Source organism: Heterocephalus glaber, unplaced genomic scaffold (assembly GCF_053883595.1).
Source record: "Heterocephalus glaber isolate CG9 unplaced genomic scaffold, H.glaber_assembly_v1.0 deba00001442, whole genome shotgun sequence".
Classification (NCBI taxonomy): domain Eukaryota; kingdom Metazoa; phylum Chordata; class Mammalia; order Rodentia; family Bathyergidae; genus Heterocephalus; species Heterocephalus glaber.
The window spans coordinates 55,190,340-55,209,699 of record NW_028258296.1 but is presented as its reverse complement, the minus strand read 5'-3'; the positions used below and the strand labels follow the sequence as shown (position 1 = coordinate 55,209,699).

Below are 19,360 nucleotides of genomic sequence, written 5' to 3'. Positions count from 1 at the left end.
GCAGATTTTTTTTCTTCCAAACAAACATTTTAAAGATGAATATTAATTAGGCACTGATTTTTATTAGCCTTCTGCTCTCATCTCTCAAGATGTCACTTTAAAAAGCGTAAGGTTTATCCACCAAACCACCAGTAAGTAAACAGCTTTCACATTCTTACCCTCATACACACACAGTAAGATATTTACTCTCTGATAAAAGGCAATTGTAAATAAATCTCATTTAATCTCTAAAAGCCACAATAAAAATCTTTAACCTCCAAGGTAGAGTTTACAGATGTGTATGCATGCCCTGCCAGTGCCAGAAAACACAAGGTCTTGAATAAACTACGATAATGGAAGGCACATTTTCTCTCTCTAGCATCTTACATTGACCTTCTTTTTAAAAAAATAATAATAATAATAATACGTACAAGGGAGGAGGAAAGGGAAAACCCAACCCCTCCCACCCCATTCTCTGTACAAATGGCCAATAAATCTCACAAAAAGGCACAGGAGAAAAGGACAGAAGCCAACAGGTGGAAAGAGGCTTTTTGTTTCTTCAGAAACACTCAGACACTGGATCGTGCACCCCAGTCTATTTGTCTCAGGGTGTCTTTAATGATGGTTTTATCATGAGGGCGATGATGGGGAATAATGATAACACTTCTGTGATTCCACAGCATTTCTAGCTTGAAGATCTCTCCGCGCCTTTTAGGCACAGTTATCACTAAATCCCAGGAGGGATTTAGCAGGCAGGCAGCATCCCCAGTCAGTTCTCTCAGTTTCACAGATGGGGAAACTGAGGCACGGGGCAACCTACAACTCTTTTACGGTGTCTACAACCTGAAAAATTCCTGAGACTGGAAAAGTTTGTGAATCTCTTGTGGCAGAGTTCTCGTGCTCTCCCTGCCTGCCTGCTTGCCGCTCTTCCTTGGAGAGTCTGGCTGGGGTGACAAGGATTTGGGTACCACCCCTTCACAACAAGGCCCGCCAGGGCACTGCACACACACACACACACACACACACACACACACACACACACACACACACAAGCTCGAGCGTACACACAAAGCTCGATGCAATCTCTGCAGTCACTGAGCAGCCCGCTCTCGCCCAGCCGGAGAATGCACAGCTCCGAGTCTGCAAGGCCTCCCTGAACCAGGGTTCTGCCTGTCTCTCTCAGGCTTCTCTCCCCTTCTCTCCCTTTTTCCCTCCCACCCTCCACCCTCCCACCCTCCTCCCACCCCTCTCCTTCCACCCCTTCTCCCCCACCAACCCAGAGGCACAGATCGTGTTACTGGGGTTCCCTGGAAAGAGGGGCCATCCCCAGCTCTGAGCGCCTCGGAAAGACTTCCAGGGGCAAGGCAGGAGCTCCAATCGCAGGAACCCAGCGCTCCTCCTGAGCAGCGCAGGAATGAGACCCCCACTTCCAGGCACAGGCACAAGCCTGCCACAGGAGAAGGAATTGTTAGGGCTCTTACCTTTTTTATGAGGAGAAATTCTGGAGAATCATTTCAGAAACTGAGGGGGGAAAGTGAATGAAGACAAAAAAGACCCTTTTCCTGCAATCCCTGGCCTCCTGGTATCAAGACACCAGGACAACATCAAAGCAACTTAGGGGGAACACTTTAGGGGCCTATTGTCTGCTCTGGTCTGATCTGTTTTTCTTCTGACTCCCCCTCTTGCTGCGGTGACACTTGGTACGGCCCAGGCATTCATGCCAAGTAGCTTTCACACATGGAAGCTTGTCTCAAGCAATTGCTGACAAGCCACAAACAAGACATTCTCCCTCCCTTCTCCGCACCCCCCCACTCCTCCCCCCTCCACCTTTTCCTCCTCCCCTCTTGTCTTCCCTCCTCCTTTCTTCTGAATGCAAACTAAAACTCTCCAGTGACTGGCAGGCTTGCAGGCTTGGCCTAGCTGTGCACGCACACACACACACACACACACACACACACACACACACACACACACGCAAGCAGCTCAGCTAGTTGCTGCTGTACTGGTGGAGTTAAGAGACAGGAAAAAGCCCAGGCTGAGTTGGGGGCAGGGAGAGAAAGAGAGGGAGAGGAGAGCCGCCTCCTGTGTCCTAGTAAAATGGCAGAAGAGAAGTGAGCCTTTTGGAAAGCCAGCAGTGGCCACACACGTGGACACACATACGCAGCCTCGGAGGCCATCCGAGCTCCAGGAAGAGTGAAATAAATGACTTGACAAAGAAAAAAGCCAAATCCCATCAGCTTGGGGTAGGGGGGCGGTGGGAAGAAGACAAGAGGGCGGGTGAACCTAGGACTGGGGGTTCTGTTGAATGTTTAGGTGGTTTTTTCTTCCTGTTGTTCCCTAAGGATCTAGTCTTCCTTCACTGCATAATGGAGCATAAACCTAAACCACGAGTTAAAATAAAACCATGAAATGTGTAAATGTGCGAGTAAACTTTAACTGTAGGTTCAACTTGTACCCAGGATATTTTTAAAGTGGAGCATTTTTTTTTTTTAGCAGAAATCCTAGAGAGCAGTAGCAAGGAGAATAGTAACAAGTAGTGTAAACTATGAGAGCTGTGAAGTGTGATGCCGAAGTTACTGATTGCCAGGCTGCTGGAATTTATGGAGGGTGGGCATGCGAGGTGGAGGGGGAAGGGTGAGTCTCTGGGAGCTGTTTTCTAGGAATGAGGGGGGAATGAGGTAGGATAATGAATATGGCAAGAAGCAAGCAGGAATTTGATTGGTGTGTCGAGGGGAGTGTAAAGGGGGAAGAGAGAGAGAACACTGCATCAAAAAAAAAAAAAAGAAGAAGAAGAAGACGAAGAAGAAAAATGGAAGCCCAGAGATTGAAACATAGAGAGTGAATGAGATGGCAAGGGAAGGCATAAAATGTGAGCAAAAAGGAGCACAAAGGATGTGCAAATTTGCAGATGGCATGAAATCCAGAGGGCTGATTGAGATCAGGAAGAAGAACGACAGGATGATTACATGACATTCGTGTTTTTAGCGTGCTGTGGAGTCAGAATGACAAGGTCCCCTCTGCCTAGGCCGAGATGGTTATCCCTGTCCCCCAGCATCTGAATGGAAATCCAGCCCTTCACTGGTCCAAAGCCAGCCCTGTGTTTTTGTATGGAGGTTGTTCATACGTTATTCCTCAGAATCTTACTTTACAAAATGGAAATTATGAGCACACATAGCACTCATTCCTTCACAGGCGTCCAATGAGAAATAAATTATGATTTGTTTTACACTTAATACCAGCTAAATGGCTGTTGATACCTAAAACCATGGCAAAGACATTCTTGTTCTGTTACTTTTCCCCTCTAGCTTGCTTCTCCATTATTGTTAATCCCTAGAACACTCTGCCCAGACTCCCATTCATGATGGTGGCGGTAGTGAAAATGATAATAATAATTACTATTTAATTGAGTGTTTACTTGATTCTCAGCATTTTCCCAAGCATTTTTACCATGAAATAATTTCTATCAAGGCGATCTCCATTTGCAGGCAATTTAAAAAATGAAGCAGAAAGAAGTTAAGTGTCTGAGGCCACAGCAAGGTAGAGGTTGGAGTTGAAATCAGACTGAGCTCTGTGCGATCCAAAGTCCCAGTACTTCTCCACCACACTGTGCCCTCTCACTCAAATACTCCAGCTTCAGCATGGCACTGCACACAAGTGTACTGTTTCTGCACCCCAGGGCTGGGGAATCATGGATCCTTTCTCTTTGAACTGGGAGAACTTCTGACCTCTCTTTAACAGACTACTGACTCACCATCCACTTTTAAGTGGTGGTGACTCACAGTACACAATGAGGCCTTCTAGACAATAATGGCATAAAGGGTCATCTTAACCTTTAATGAGAATTTACAGATTGCTAGCCATTGGAAGAAGGCACCTAAGTCCAGAAAACTTCCTTTCCTTAAATATAAAAATACATTTTCAAAATAAGAAAAGCAAACTGAAATGTACCCACAAAGTGTTGATATAATGATGATACCACTCAACCTTTATTAAGCATATACATGAAACAACTCTATGAGGTATAAACCATTATTTCTCCCACTTTCCAGATGAAGAAGCTGAGGTACCAAGGCTAAGTAACTTGCTAAGTTCACTCACCCAGGAGGTGGTGGCTGAGCTACGGCCTTTCTAGAATGAATGTATATCTAGTGATCACTATGCTTATTGCTAAGGGGGCAGAAGAGTGGTTCCCACTATTATAATAAAAATATAAATGCTCAATGAGAAAAAGAAGAGAGAAGGGCTTCCATCTGCCAACTCCAAAGAGAAAAGAGAAAATCCAAGTGGGTGAATAGGTCAGTGAATGAGCATTTCTAAGTTTTATTTTTGTTTTGGTCTTTTGTTTCCTTTTTTTTTTTTTTTACAAGACCTCTGAGTGCTAAGCATGGAGTGCAGAAGAAAACACCTGACTATCTGAGCAGGAGGCAGGGATGCCAGTGCCAGTGCTACTTCTCACCAGCCTGAACCTGGGCCTCGCTATCTGAGCCTTGTTTCCTCATTAGAAAGTGATGACCTTTACTCTAGCACCCTTTCTAGGCTTGATTCTATCATTATAGTAATTGTCTGGTTGATGGAGAAAAGATAGGAAGCCAAGGTAGCCGACGAGATGTGTGCTTGGGCTCCTACGGGCATCTGTATGCCAGAAAATGGTAACATAAGAGGCTAGAGTGAGAGAGACCCTCCTTGAGCTGCTTTACCCACATTACAGCCCCTTCTTCTCTCTTCTGCTGCCTAATGGCCATTTCTCACTTAATTTTGTTACTTCAAGAATTCCCACCAATTACAAATTCATTTTGCATCCATAATAATCTTAAAATGCAAACGCCCCCAGAGAGCATAAAGGAAATCAGCCTTTCATACTTTAGTGTGAATTATTTCATTACTTTGCTGCAATCGCCAACCCATATCAATAGCTATTTAGATTAGCGCATAAAGAGGAAAACGTAGGGCAAGTAGACAGTTTTGGAGGCTAAAAGACTCCTTGGTGTGAGGCAGGCCTGATATGGGAGTTGCACAGAGCAGCAGGAAGATGAGGAATACTAGGAGCTGAGACAACTATGAGGGGCCAAGGAGGTATGAAAGGCAAAGACTTCCTGAACTTTATCTGGGACAAGCCTGGCTTGAAAGGAAGAAGGAGAGGCCCACACTTCATCTTTCCCCCACACTCCTTTTCCTCTTTTTTCTACATCTGGCTTGAGCCTGTGATAGATCTCTATGGGTTCATTATGGGACTTAAGTTCTGTTGAGAAAACAAAGGGAAAATGCTCAGACTTCCAAACATTCAACTTACAAATTCACCTTAAAAAACACAGCTCATTCATAATTTGACATTTTCCTACCTGTACAGATTTAACTGTGGAAAAGAATGTGGGTGTCAGACAAATGAGGCTTCTCTCTCCTCCACATTTCTGAAAGGAGAATTATCTGCTATAAAGGAGAGAATCAAGCAGAAAAATCAAGAAACAGATTTCAAGATGTACCAAGATAAAGCAGCAATTTAGAGGCAGGCAAGACTAGTACCCACCTAATCTGAAAATATCCATGTCTTCTAATAATAAATGAAATATATTACATAAAACATAGCACTCTCTAATGATTAAAAAGCAGCGTGAGACTGCTGCACTCTGGAATTAAAAGATTTAGAATCTGACGGAGTGATTCAAACTAAATGACCTCAGCCAAGTCTTTTAACCTTTCTGAACCAGTTTTCAATGAGTTACTGTGTAAATGAGGTTAATAAACAATAAAACACTCTACAAATTTTAGCTAGTAGAATGTAATAATAATAATAATAATAACATGTAACAGCACTACTGTAATCCCAGCGCTCGGGAGGCTAAGGCAGGAGGGTCATAAATTTGCAACCATCTTGGGCTTTATGAGGGAGAGAGCGAGAAACAGCACTAAATATGTGCAGGGCTGCCCTTTATGTGCATTATCTCATTTAATCCTCCCAACTTACCTTATCTACTACAAGGATACAGTTTCGTGTGGTGTTTATGAACTTGGTTTCTACAGCCAGACAAATGAGGCATTGAATTATGAACTCTGCCACTCTGTGATTTTGGATAAGATACCCAAGTGTTCATAGCTTGATTTTTTCATTTGTAAAATGAAGATCTTAATAGTACCTTCCTCATGGGGTTATTTTTGAGGATGAAATGAGGTAATGAATTCATGTGACAGAATTAGCACAAGGTCCAGCACAGAAGAAGTAATCAACAATTGTTAGATGTTATATTTGCTCTCATTTTACAGCCTTGATGAGATTAAGTGTTTAGCCCAAGGTTACAAAGTAAATAAATAGAATGGGCTCCAACTCGATTATTTTTTACCCAAAACCTGTGTTCTTTACTGCTGTTTTACATTGTCTATCTTGCCATTGATTTTTTTGACCCACAGATAATTTAGGGAGCATACTGTTTCGACCATTGTTTGTTTTGCCTTTATTGGGTTCCCTCTTGAACTGTTAGCCTATAAACACAAATATCCAAGGAAAATATTTTTTATACAGAGTATCCTAAAGAAATGATCCTATTATTCAAAAGGATTATTTGACAAGACCCCACAAAGTAATCTTATAGTAGAGTTCAAGCATCTCAAAAGTAGGTGGTGAGAAGTTCATGTTTTAGGACTTAAAAATTTATTGGTTTAAATTTCATCTTCTTAGCTAAGCTTCATGTCAATAAAGAACAGTAAGTGGCCAAAAACTCCAATACAGAAGAAAGAAGAACAATAATCCACAAACTGCAATATGCTCTGCCCTAATACTTAAAGAGATGAGTAGAAAATTGAGAACTATAATTTTTACAGGCAAGAAAAAATAATGTTTAAGGGAACACAAGTAACCTAAAAAATATGTATTAATGAGAGTCAAATTACCGAGCTCCAGTGAGAGGTGGCAGGTAAAAATAGACCATTATTGTCGTGAGGAATAGAAATTCCCTCTCCTTCCAAATAAATGAATACAGTTTCTTCAATTTTTTAAAAACTACAATAAATCAGAAAAATAGACTCATATGGGTAGGGTAAGAGGATAACCATTCTGGAATTGGCCAAGTGACTAAACGCCCCACGATCATAACAGATCATTTTTTAAAGCACTGTTATCATTTTTGTTTTATCTGGGCCACCTCTTGATTGAGCTCTCAGATTTACCAAAGACTTATGAAATGCTTTTAAAGGATCTTGATTAATTGATAAGATAGTCAAAGACATTGCTTCAATTCACATGTATTTGACTCATATTTACAATTGTTATTTAAGTGAACTGAATAACATATGGTGAGTTGGAGCTGTATAAATTTCATTAGGAGACGTGGCAAATCTTCATGTGTACACTCTCACACAGTCTTCTTGGGAGGAAGACCAGCCTTGATCATATGTTAGTTCATACCCCACATAAGAAGATCTTAGAGTCTGTGATGAACAAAATAAATGCACAGTAATGCAACTGCCATTCAGTGGGACAGAAAAGCCACTTGGTCCTTCCCCTTCTCCCTCCTAATCAGGATATGGAAACGAGCTTGGAAAATCCTGGGAAAGGCCTTAGGAATTAATGTTAACCAAGGCAAGGAGGGCACAAACTAGAACACCATGTATTTTCTGTGGGCTGTATTTGCAATACCCTTTCTTGAGATTTGTTACTGCATGAAACTTGCAGCTCCTCAGAGCAGAAAGAGGCAGCAGAACTACCATGGGAGCAACTGGCTTTGGTAAACAATAAGCCAACTTCTCCCCAAGGGAGAAGATCAGAGGAGGTGTAATAAGCTATGGAGAGAAACTCTCCAACAGTTTACAGAGGCATCCAGGAAAGAGACTACCTCTCCTGACTGACTGTGGCTGTTGAAGTGGCTTTGAACATGAGTTCACCCTACCCTTGCTGAATGGGCAGAGGGATTTAGGCATGATCTGGGGGCACTTAGAGGCTTTCAGGGCTGCTTAGAAGTTTGCATAAGCAACAACTATCTAGGCCACTAGCCACAGCTAAGTACTTTTCTGCTCAAACTAGACTTGGGTTCATTTTCAACTGGTTCTGAGAGGAGTACTTAGAAAAGGATTCCTTGCCAGCCAGGCACCAAAGTTGAGTTGCTCTGCCCTACCGAGCTGGAAGAAGATAACTGCCCAGAAACTATTAGAGTTGCATTCATAGTTCATCTGGACCTGAGGTTGTCTGACCTCTGAATGCCCGAAATAGAAATAGTGCAATTATCTGTGCTAAAGACAATATAATAATAATAATAGTAATAAGTACTGAAGCCAGAAGTAGGAAATTTATTTTTTATGTCATATCTTTTGCCTAGCCATGGAATGTGTACCTTTCATAAAGATGAAAGATGCCTTTGATGCTGAATAGAAGGTGTAATTTTAAATTCAGTTCAATAAGTTGACTGTTGTGAGTAAAACACTGTGCTAAGACTGGGAATCCCAAAATGAGGAAGACTTTGTCCTTGTTATAAAGCAGCATGGTGTCTACACACACACACACACACACACACACACACACACACACGCACATGGGGGGTGGGGAGAGAGACAGAGAGAGGAGAGATTTATACTAGGAACCATGGCGCAAGCCATGATGAAATAAATTAAGTCAGCATGTATTGCAGGCATTTTGAAGCGTCTACCCAGCAAATTCCCCATTTTTGGAAAATAATCCTGAGAATACCCATTCAGTTCCTTTACTTATGTTTATAGCATGCAAACAGTTTCCTGGGCCAATTAGATTCTCTGTTCCAGATATTTAAAATTAAGACTCATAGAAACTAGTTGATTTTCTATTAGCTCTTGAACTGAGAGGATTGCTGAGGGAATAGAGTAATAAATAAACTTACTCGGAGAGGTAGAGGTGAGAGTCCATGTGGTCTGGGAGGAGGTGGGGCTCTGGTTGAAGCTTCCTGAACTTAGGTTCTGTAACATGTTCCTGATTCTAATTAATCCCCTTCCTATCCACTCTTAGATTAATTTTAATGTGTTCCTTCTTCATGTACCCGATAGAGTCCGGATGAAGGTCAGCGGTCAAGTTCAACTCTTCTCAGTTGTTAAGCACTGTAAAGTACTAGCTCCAGATGCATGACGGGTAAACTGGATACACAAGGAGTTGGAGGCCCAGTGGGGATTTCAGTAGGCCAAGAAGTACAGTACCCAGTGCTATAAAAGAAGCACAGAGAGAACTCTGATGAAGTACAGCTTTTAAATCTTCAGAGGAATTTTGGGATGGCTTCACAAAACATGTGGTGTTTGATCTCAACCTTGACAGGTGAGACAGATTTTTAACAGGTTTGGTGGGACAATTCATTTCAAGGAGAGAAAAGGTGCATCCCACTGAGAAGGCAAAAGGGTATACTAAGGTGTTACTTCTACACTTCATTGTCCTTCCAACTTTTAACTAAGCCCCAGGATGGCAGGCTGGTTTGCTCCCTGTGACCTGCAGGCCAAAGCTGGGCTGTCACCGGTTTTTGCATAGTACAACCTGCAAGTTGAACATGGTTTTTTAAAAATATGTTTAAGTAGTGGTTTAAAAAAACCCAAAGAATAATATCTTATGATATATGAAAATGATGTGAAATCCAAATTTCAGTCTTCAGAAATATTTATTGGAACACTGCTGCTTTCATTCATTCATGTATATTGTCTGTGGTTACTTCCCCATGACAACCACAGAGTCAAGTAGTTGCACCAGAGACCATATGATCTGCAAAGCCCAAACTATTTTTATCTAGTCCTTTGCAGAAAAGGGCTACTGGCCTCCCCTCTGTATACTTCAGCCTTCAGAGGTTTCCTTGGAACATTTGTGATAGGAAGATGCACCCATCGGAGGGGATATAATAGAGGCAAAATGGTTTATCATTATATATTTGTGGGACTGTTTTGAGAGTAATCCATAATATTTGGCAAGTAAAGACATATGAAATGATATATATGTGTGTTTCGGATCCTATGGATATGTGTGTTTGTGTGTATGTGTGTGTGTGCATGTGTGTGGTTTGAAAAATATGCAAATAACTATCAACATTAGTTACTTCTGGATGTGGCTTATGGTTATTACAACAGTAACAATATCAACAGTAATCAATTAATATTGACTGTTATGGGCCAAGAACTGTGCTTAGTGTTTTATGTACATGCCGTACATATTTAAATTTTCCAAGAACCTGATAATGGAAGAACCATTATTACCTTCATTGAACAAATAAGTGACCTGAGACACAGAAGTGTTAAATAATATGTCCAAGATCACAGTTAATATCAGGAGAACCAGAATGTACCTACAGGAAATCTAAATCCAATGCTTTTCCTCTTTCCAGCGTACCACACTTGGGCTTCGGTGATAAATGCACTTCTTAGAATTTTTTAAAACACAGACCATCTATACTTTTGTAACCAGGAAAAGTGTATGATTCCTGGCACACAGTAATGATGATAATGAGAAGGGGAAGAAAAGGAGGACGAGGATGAGGATATCTTCATTTATTGAGTTCGTCCTGTGATTCAGGTTCTGATATGATATACCAGATACTCCGCATACTAATTTAATTGAAGAGGCATTTGACAATTTGTCATTGCTGTTATAATTTCGATCATTGTCAGGTGTTTCTGAGAGCCCCAGAGATGGGCTGGGCCTGGGTGAGGGTCTGGATGGAGCATGTCATCCTCAGGCTCCGTTCTGATGGTTAGGAAGAAGCTGTTCTTAATACTTCTGCCTGTTCCTTGCAATTTAGGTGATCAGAAAACGAATGAGTGTGAAGAGGTGGACCAGATGACTGTTGGCTTCAGGAAGAGCGGGGTTCAACATCTGATTCCCAAACTGTCAGCTCTATGGCCTTGCTAGTTCTCACATTGTCACAGTTTATCCCATTTTTCTCAGTTCCACCTGGTATAGCCGGCAATAGGTATTCGAGCCCACTGGGAAGTTCTCCCTGCCCCACCAGCAAGCTTTCCATAGTCAGAACCTCTCATGAAAGATTCATTTCTTTGGGTTAAAGCTCTGCCAAGGAGAGGTGACATATTAAGCAGGCGACACTGCAGCAATTTAATTTCATGGAATCACAAGATGTTAGAGCTAGGAGTCACCTAAAGTCTAAAGCCTCATTATTCCTGCCTCTAAGCCCATCCTTTCCTTTTTTCCATCTACAAGGGGAAATGTGTCCCTGTTCCTGCCTAAGCTCATCTTTTCTCTTATAGTCTGGATTCTAGCTGCCTTCCTTCTCAGAGACCTCCCTCTGTCCATGAGTCCCTCTCTCCTGCACCATTGCTTCTTTCCTACCCCTGGTTTCTCTCCATAAATATTTAAATAAGCTCAAGTGTCTCTCATATTTAACATAAAATAAAATAAAGTAAAATGTCTTCTGGGGGACTCATTCTCCTCTGCAGCTACTGCCTCATTTCACTTTTCTCCTTCTTAGCCAAACTTCCATATAAAAATTACCTATAAACTTTGAAATGCAAATGGTAGGGCCCTCATTGTTCAGTGCAGGCATGTATTTTTGGGGGGGCTGGGTCAGCCAGGAGGAGGAAGAGCTAGTAGCACAGACATTGGCAGAGAAATGGAAGAGAGTAAAGTGGAAGGTTCCTGTGGACAAACTGCCTACTTCATAAGTTGTACCTCAAATCAACACTAACTCTTCACATTGATCATATCTTAGACTGAGTACCTGGTCTGAGTATGCTAGGTAGGTACTGCGGGTGATACAGTCCAGTACGTATCCTGCCTTTGAATTACTCCTGGATTCATCTATATACCCCCGAAGTTATCAACACAGGACAGTGCATGATTAAGGCTAAATGAATGACAAAGGTTGGTGTCCTCAGACGACAAACATCAGCATCATTTGGGAACTTATTAGCAATATAAATTATCAGGCCCCTTCTCAGCTCTCATTTGAAAATGCTCTCCACTCGATTCTGGTGCATGTGGAGTTTAAGAACCTGGCACAGGCAATAGGGTTCATTAAGGTTGGAGGTTAGACTCACAGGATATTTAGCATTCACATTTGATTCTGATCAATGAGGTAGAACCAAGGGCAGAAGGTGATCTAGAAAGGCTGAACCAGATGAGCAACCATACAGAAGCTGGGGGGAGTATGCTGTAGGCAAGGTAGAGGGAAAGGGCACTGTGGCGGTACAAGGAGGAGGAGACTGGGGAGCCTTAGCAGCAGCCTGGCTGATACGGATGGCCCTACGGAGGACAATGGTTGGACCAGGAAGCTGTGACCACCAGCTATCACCGAGGAAAGAGAAAGCTCTTCTGCTTCTCTTTGTGCAGAGGGCTCCACCTCTCGCTTCCAATTTCTTTCTCTCCTTTGCCTCTGCAGGCATTCTTTTCCAGCCTGTCATCCCCAGGGGGGAGGATCACCCCTCCCCTTTGATCTCTGCAACTGTGATCCAGGGTGACATTTTTTCCCTGCCTCCACCATCAGTACTTCCTCCTTCCTCCTCTGGATCCACCCCCTCAGCACTGCTGCAGAGGAGAAATTATAACCACTCTTTTTGAAAAACTGTTCCTAGAGAGGCTACATGATTTGAACAGGTTACTATTCAAAGCATCAGGGGAGCTACACCTGCCTCTTCAAGTCTTTTTTTTTTTTTTTTTGGTACCGGGGATTGAACTCGGATCCTTCCGCTTGCAAGGCAGGCAGCAGAACCACTGAGCTAAATCCCTGGCCCATGCCTCTTCAGTTCTGATGGTGTATACCAGAAATTCATTCAGCATGAATCAAAAGATGGTTTTTAGAGCTGGATTTCTACTGTGCCTCTACAGTTAAGTTACACAGGGATCCTGCAGAAGGCTCAGTGTGGTCTGGTTGAAAGCAGATCTTGGTGGAAAGTCCCTTCCAAAGCCCAGAGGAGTCCTTCAAGGCAGCACAGCCTTGTTTCCCAGTGGGATCTTCTCCAGACAGAGCCTCCACATGTACCTTGAGGCTCTGATGTTTATTTCCAGAGAGGAAACTTGATGTGCGGGACATGCACTGGATTACAGGCTCCTTTTCCCTCTTAAAGGTTGTCATCAGAGGACCAAGGTGTTAAACCTGAGCTCTTCTATTTGTGGGCTGGGTAATTTTGTCTGATTTGTTTACTTCTTTTGGTTGCCTGTCTGTAAAACGGGCATCATCAAACCAACTCACAGAATCACTGTGAGGGCCGAATGAGGGGTAGAAGTACATTATGAATTATTTATGAATTATGTGGCCCTGTATGACATGTTGTTACCATGGCACTCTCTGAATTGGCCTCCCTGTTCCTCTGGCCTCTCCTCATTCCATCAGACCTTGTCCAATGTGGTGAACTGATTTCTGTTCAGTGGCAGGGTAGTATTTTAAGGTATTAATTCATATTTCCCACCTCTGCTTTACCTCCCAACCTCTTTTCTCATCCTTCAGATTTCAGACACCAGGTGACATGACAGACAAGTGCTTGTTGGTGTGGGGCTCTGGATAGTGTGGGGCTCCCTCTAGACCAGGAGAGACACACGGTCTTCACAAGGAGCCCACGGCAGGACCCTGGCGGAACAGGCCTCAGACCTTTGGGAATTAACGTAGCCTAGGTGTGTGGCCATGGAGGGCGCTCACAGCCAAGGGCCTCTGTCTTGGTCGCTCTCTCATTGCTGAGACACAATGCCTGACACCCACAGTTTACAGGAGGAGAGGTTTATTTTGGCTCCTGTTTCAGTAGTCTCAGTCCTTGCATGGTGGGCTGGCTCCAAGGCAGGATGGCATGGCAGAGAGGCCTGGCAGAGGAGAACTGCTCACCGTGGTGGACAAGAAGCAGAGAGAGACAAAGAAGAGAGGAGCCGGGCAGGGAGCTATATCCTGTCAGGCCATGCCCCCAGTGAGCGGCTTCTTCAGACCAGGCCCACCATCTAACAGCAAGCCAGCTATAAGCTCCCTTAATCCAGTCACCTTTTCAAAAGCCCCACCTTTGAGCACACGAGGCCTTGGGGGACATCCAGATATAAACCACAGCAGCCCCCTCTTTTCTAATACTCGTTGAACTCCACAGAACTTGTCTCCACTCTGAGAGTGGGGCGCTGGCTGATCCTTTCTGAAGTGTTATTTTCACTGGAGCATGGGATGGGGGTTCAAAATAAAGTTCTATTTTATTGCTTGGATTTTTTTTTTTTTAATGTGAGACTTACCATTTAAAATGCTATTATTGACCATGTCACTTCCTCACTTGAAGGGTCTCAGGGGCACCTTACAGGCTTCAAACTCAAGTCCATGTGTTTTCCTGCCATCCAGGTTCCCCAGGGTGTAATCAGCTCGCCCGTCCTGGCCTGCCTGTCAGTCAGAGTCCTGGTCTCTTTCTCCAGCTTGCCCTGTCCTGAGACCCTGCTGGGCCTTTCCTGTTCCCACTGGGATCTGCACCAGCACATCCCACTGCTCATTTTCTGCTCACCTCCTTCACTCCCTAAAGTCCCTCTAACAGTCCCGCAAGAAATTAGTTACAGCAGGAGAAACCCGGGCAGCTCTCTAGTCCTGCTTCCCCATTGTTCCCCACACAGGATTAATCACAGCACCCAGCAGTGCTCATTACAAAATATTTCTGGATTCTCTCTCTCTCTCCTTATTCCCACCCCACTGCTTCTGTTCTGGCCTCATGTTTTATCCTGACTTTGGCTTCTCCATCTTCTTGTCTTCTCATCATCCACTCTGTCCCTCCTCCACACTGTAGGGGGTAAAGGTTTGGCCCTGGAGACAGAAAATCTTCCTTCTTTTCCTCACTGTTCGGCTGACTGTAGGCAGGTTTGTGCATCTCTCTGGAGATAATAAAGGTTGCCGTGAGGTTAGATGTTTATGCCTCACAGTTGGCCCTGAATACAGTTGCATGTTTGTTTGTTTGTTTCTTTTTTTTTTTTTTTTTTTCGGTACTGGTGATCGAATTTGGGTCCTTGCGCTTGCGCAGCAGGCTGCGAAACCACTGAGCTAAATCCCCGGCCCCACACTTGCATGTTAATAAATGAGTGTGTTAATAAATCGAGATGTGTATCATGGGAGACCACCATAGATGGAGTCATGATTTACCAAAATTTTGTTACTTGGAGAGTGATTGCAATGTATACAGTAAAACATGGCTATCATTATTTTTCTAAAATGCAAATGTGATATGCCATTTCTCCTGACGTGTTTCTCTGGTCTCCCAGTCTTCTGAATAAAGCCCAAATTCTACAGGTTGTCCCCTAACAGCCTTTAGGATGTGATCTCTGCCTATCTTATTTCTCATCACTCTTCACCTGGCCCTGGCACTGTCCTGCAAAGCACTTTTGAACGAGCTTTTGCACTTGCTGTTCCCTTGTGCCTGCAGTGCCCTTGGCTCCCTTGTTGCCCTCTGAGTCCCCTGCCCAATACCCTTCCCCTTACTATAAGTTACACATGCCTTGATTATTACACTTACCGCAGAGACTTTTCTCTTTGTGTGCCTGCCTTTGTGTGTCTGTGTGAAGGAGGGATGCCTTACTCATTTTTCAAGCACATAATAGATATTTCCAGAAAAGTCTGTTCAATGCCTTGATGAAGCAGTAAAATAAAAGCCATAGTCGTCCCTGGTTCTAAGTTTCCTCCTATGGTCTTTCTGCTCGGCATGCCACCCCCACCCCTAATTGTTTAGATTATACCAAATCTTCAGGTCCCTCTATGCTCAGAGAACCATACCAGGCTGCTCAACTACCTGCCTCCGCTAATGCTAACACCAAGTGAGTTCTCTGGGTTCTTAAATCATGATCATATTCTGCCTGTATTGGAACTATTCTTGTACAGATTGACACCAGTAACCTTTTAAAGTATAGGTTCCTCAAGGCCTGGAATGTAGCTTCCCATGCTCCCTACCCCTTACGGCCTTCAGCACAGTGGACAATCAGTGTTATTAATAATGAGCCCGTAAATGAATGTATGAAAGAATGAACAAATGAAGTGATACCTCCTTTATCTTAACTTACTGTAGTACTTACTGTTTGGGGTATAATCTTACACAATCTTGGTTAATTATCTAATGCATTCTCTCAACAAGAGAATGTAAGCCCAAGAGCAAGAGCTGCCTTGTACTGCTTTCCTTTTCTGACAACCCTGATGACATGGCTAACAGAGCAAAAGTTTTGTAAAGGGTTTTTGAGGAATTGTGCCAGCCCCTCTGACTAGCAATGGAAGTGACTGTATAGAAGATGAAATCGGTTTGGTGTAGTAACAACCAGGTCTATGCAGCGTATGTGCTTCTTTGGCGTTGTTTTCCTCCTGTTTGCTCTTATTCAAGTCTGTTTCTCTAGCCTGCGGCTAAGCTAAACATGACAACCAGCTCAGTTCTCACTGTGCACATTCAATTCTTGCCAATAGCATTTTTCCTGGGAATTCTTCCTCCATTAATGCCTGCCATTGCCTGCTCTTATTCTAAGTTGATCTTCAGGACAAATCTTTGTCTGTATCACCATCCTGTAGGTCTGATAAGATCAGAATGATTTTCTTGTGACAACAGTTGTAACAACAACAACAACTGCATTTAGCAAGATCTTGCAATGTAGCTGAGATGAGCTATATGCTTTCACCTTACTTTTCCAGCTGTCCTCTGGTCCCATCTCCTCTTCCGCATCAATTTTCTGTTCCTTCCAGTGCACTGTAGAACTTAGCCTTGATGGGGGCACTCAGGACCAGAGAAATTGATGAGAAGTCCACCACCACCACCACTGAATCTGGGCCTTGTTTTACTCACCCTGAACACTTTAATGTCACCTGAAAAAACTACTTGGTAATCCTTCTCTCTTCACACTCCCTGACAGGCTTCCTGCTACCACCTCCCCACCAAACCCAACGCATTCACAGTTGGGTCGTGCTTCAATCTCGTCTCCCATGTTCCCCTCCTCTGGGCTAAGTGGGCACCCCTGCACACCTTTCATTTTCACTAAGGTCAGTCATCCTTGCTCCTTGAGACAATCAGCCTAGAGTTGTTTCTCAAACGTAGATCCTCTCCAAGTTCTTGTTATCATACCTCACTTTGGAGGCACAGAACTCAACATGGTCTACGCTCAGAAAGAGTCAGCCTCACTGCCAAGAAAAGGCCAGTTGGCTGGCTGGCCCTGTGAGAAGAGCTTCTGCTACCACAGTGGGCCTGAGTGATCTGGTCAGCCTGGCTGTCTGCAACCAAAGCGCGTGCCAACCTGGGGATAGGCTGGAGGTGCTAGGAGGATCCCAGCTAAGTAGTAGGATCTGGGGACCTAAAGAGGGAGATACAGACAGGATCCTACGGAGGTGTGGCAGGCAGGCTGAAGGTTGCTTTCTCCCTGCCAGCAGTCCTAGGTCTTAGAATACAAAAGGCTCCTTCAGCTTTCACAGGAGTCTGAGGGTTGGGGGAGGGGATAAGGGCCTGGCTGCTTTCCTCTCAGTGAAGTGGCCCTTACCACACAGCTTGAGTTTCTCCACTACCCAGGGAGCTCCCTAAAGACTCCCCGAGACTCTAAGTGAAGTTTCTGTAGTAGAGAGAATCTACTCTCTCTCCCTGTGCCACATCACTTAACTATCTCCTGCCTCTCGCATACCTACTTTTCAGTGATGTAGGGAAAAAGCAACAAGCTCCTTATTTTTTCTCTTGCCGGGCTTGGGATTAAACTCAAAGCCTTACACATGCTAAGTATATCAGTCAGCTGTCTCCTTGTGGAAACAAAATACCTGAAATACTTGTAACTTAGAGGAGGACAGGTTTCTTTTGGCTTGTGACTTCAGAGGGTTCAATTCATGTTGTTTTTTTTAAATTAAATTCTTTTATTGGTACATTGTAGGTATACAACACAATTACATTTCTCATTGGGAATTGTACCTTTACATAATGCATCTTGCTTCTTATTTTTTCCCCATTCCTAGCCCTCCCTTCACGCCCTCCACCCTTCCCTACTTACAAAGACTTTATTTCCATTTCTAATCATTTTTCCTTTCCCTTCTTTCCTTTCCCCTGCCCCTCCCACTACCCCTACCCCATTTGGACCTTTTCTTCCTATTTTACATTATCGATTATTCATTCTAATCATTGGTACATTTTAGGTATACAACATAATGACATTCATCATTGGAAATTTGCACCTTTACATAGTCTCTCTTGGTTCTTATTTTTCACCCTTGCCCAGCCCTCCCTTCAACCCCTCCCTTCAACCCCTCCAGTCCTCCTTATTTGCAAAGATTTTGTTCCTATTTTTCCATTTTCTCATATTAATCCCATTCCCTTCTATCCTTTCCCCTAGCCCTCCCACTTCCTTCCCCTTTGCCCTTTTTCTTCCTATTTCACATTACCTGTTATACATTTAGTCCTTATTTACACTTTCAGTTTCTCACACCAGAGAAACTATTTGGAATTTATTCATGTGTGTCTTATTTATTTCACTTAAGAGTATTCCCTCAATGTGCATCCACTTAGCTATAAATGTCTCTAATTTCTCATTTTTTATGGTTGAGTAGTACTCCATTTTACTAAAAAACAACATTTTCTTTATCCAGTCTCCAGCTGATGGGCATTTGGGCTGTTTCCAAGTTTTAGCTATTACAAACTGTGCTGCCATGAACATGAGTGCACATATATCACTGTGATATGCATGATTCTTTTAATTCTTTGGGGAAGATCCCCAGCAGTGGAATAGCGGGGTCAAATGGCACTTCCAGTCCTAGTTCTTTGAGGTATCTCCATACTGATTTCCACAGTGGTTGCACCAGTCTACACTCCCACCAGCAGTGGAGCAGGGTTCCTCTTTCCCCACAGCCCCTCCAGCATTTGTTATTGGTTGACTTCATGATAGCAGCCATTCTTTCCAGAGTGAAGTGGAATCTCAGTGTTGTTTTCATTTGCATATCTCAAATGACCAGTGATGTTGAACATTTTTTTCATGTATTTATTTGCTATTTCTACTTCTTTGTCTGAGAAATGTCTGTCCATTTCAGATGCCCATTTTTGGATTGGGTCTTTAAATTTGGGAGGTCTGATCTTTTTAAGTTCTTTATAGATTCGAGATAGTAGACCTTTGTCTGAGGAAGAGCAGGTGAAGATTTTTTTCCCACATTGTGGGTTGTCTCTTCACACTGTTGGTGGTTTTTCTTGCTGTGCAGAAGTCTTTTAATAAGAAGAGATCCCACTTGTTGATTGTGCTAGTTCACGGGCAACTGAGGTTTTGTTCATAAAATCTTTTCCTACACCGATGTCTTCAAGGGTTCTACCTAACCTCTGTTCCAACTGGTTCAGAGTTTCTATTTTAATATTTAGATCTTTAATCCATTTTGATTTTAGTTTAGTGCATGGTGAGAGATACAGGTCTAGTTTTAATCTTTGGCAAGTTGAAGCCCAATTTTTCCAGCTCCATTTATTAAAGAGGCTATCTTTCCTCCAGTGAGGGTGTTTGGCTCCTTTATCGAAGATG

The 19,360-nt window shown here is 43.2% G+C and overlaps 1 protein-coding gene across 2 annotated transcripts in view; it reads right to left on the bottom strand.

Annotated features, from left to right (window-relative positions):
- The window catches only part of LOC147827762 (uncharacterized), a 66,966-nt gene extending 65,213 nt beyond the window's left edge, over window positions 1-1,753 (bottom strand). For both annotated transcript variants that reach the window (XM_087213344.1, XM_087213342.1), the window contains exon 1: window positions 1,461-1,753. The gene's annotated coding sequence lies outside the window, so the exon portion shown is untranslated. The remainder of the gene's footprint in view (window positions 1-1,460) is intronic.
- Window positions 1,754-19,360: the final 17,607 nt, after the last annotated feature.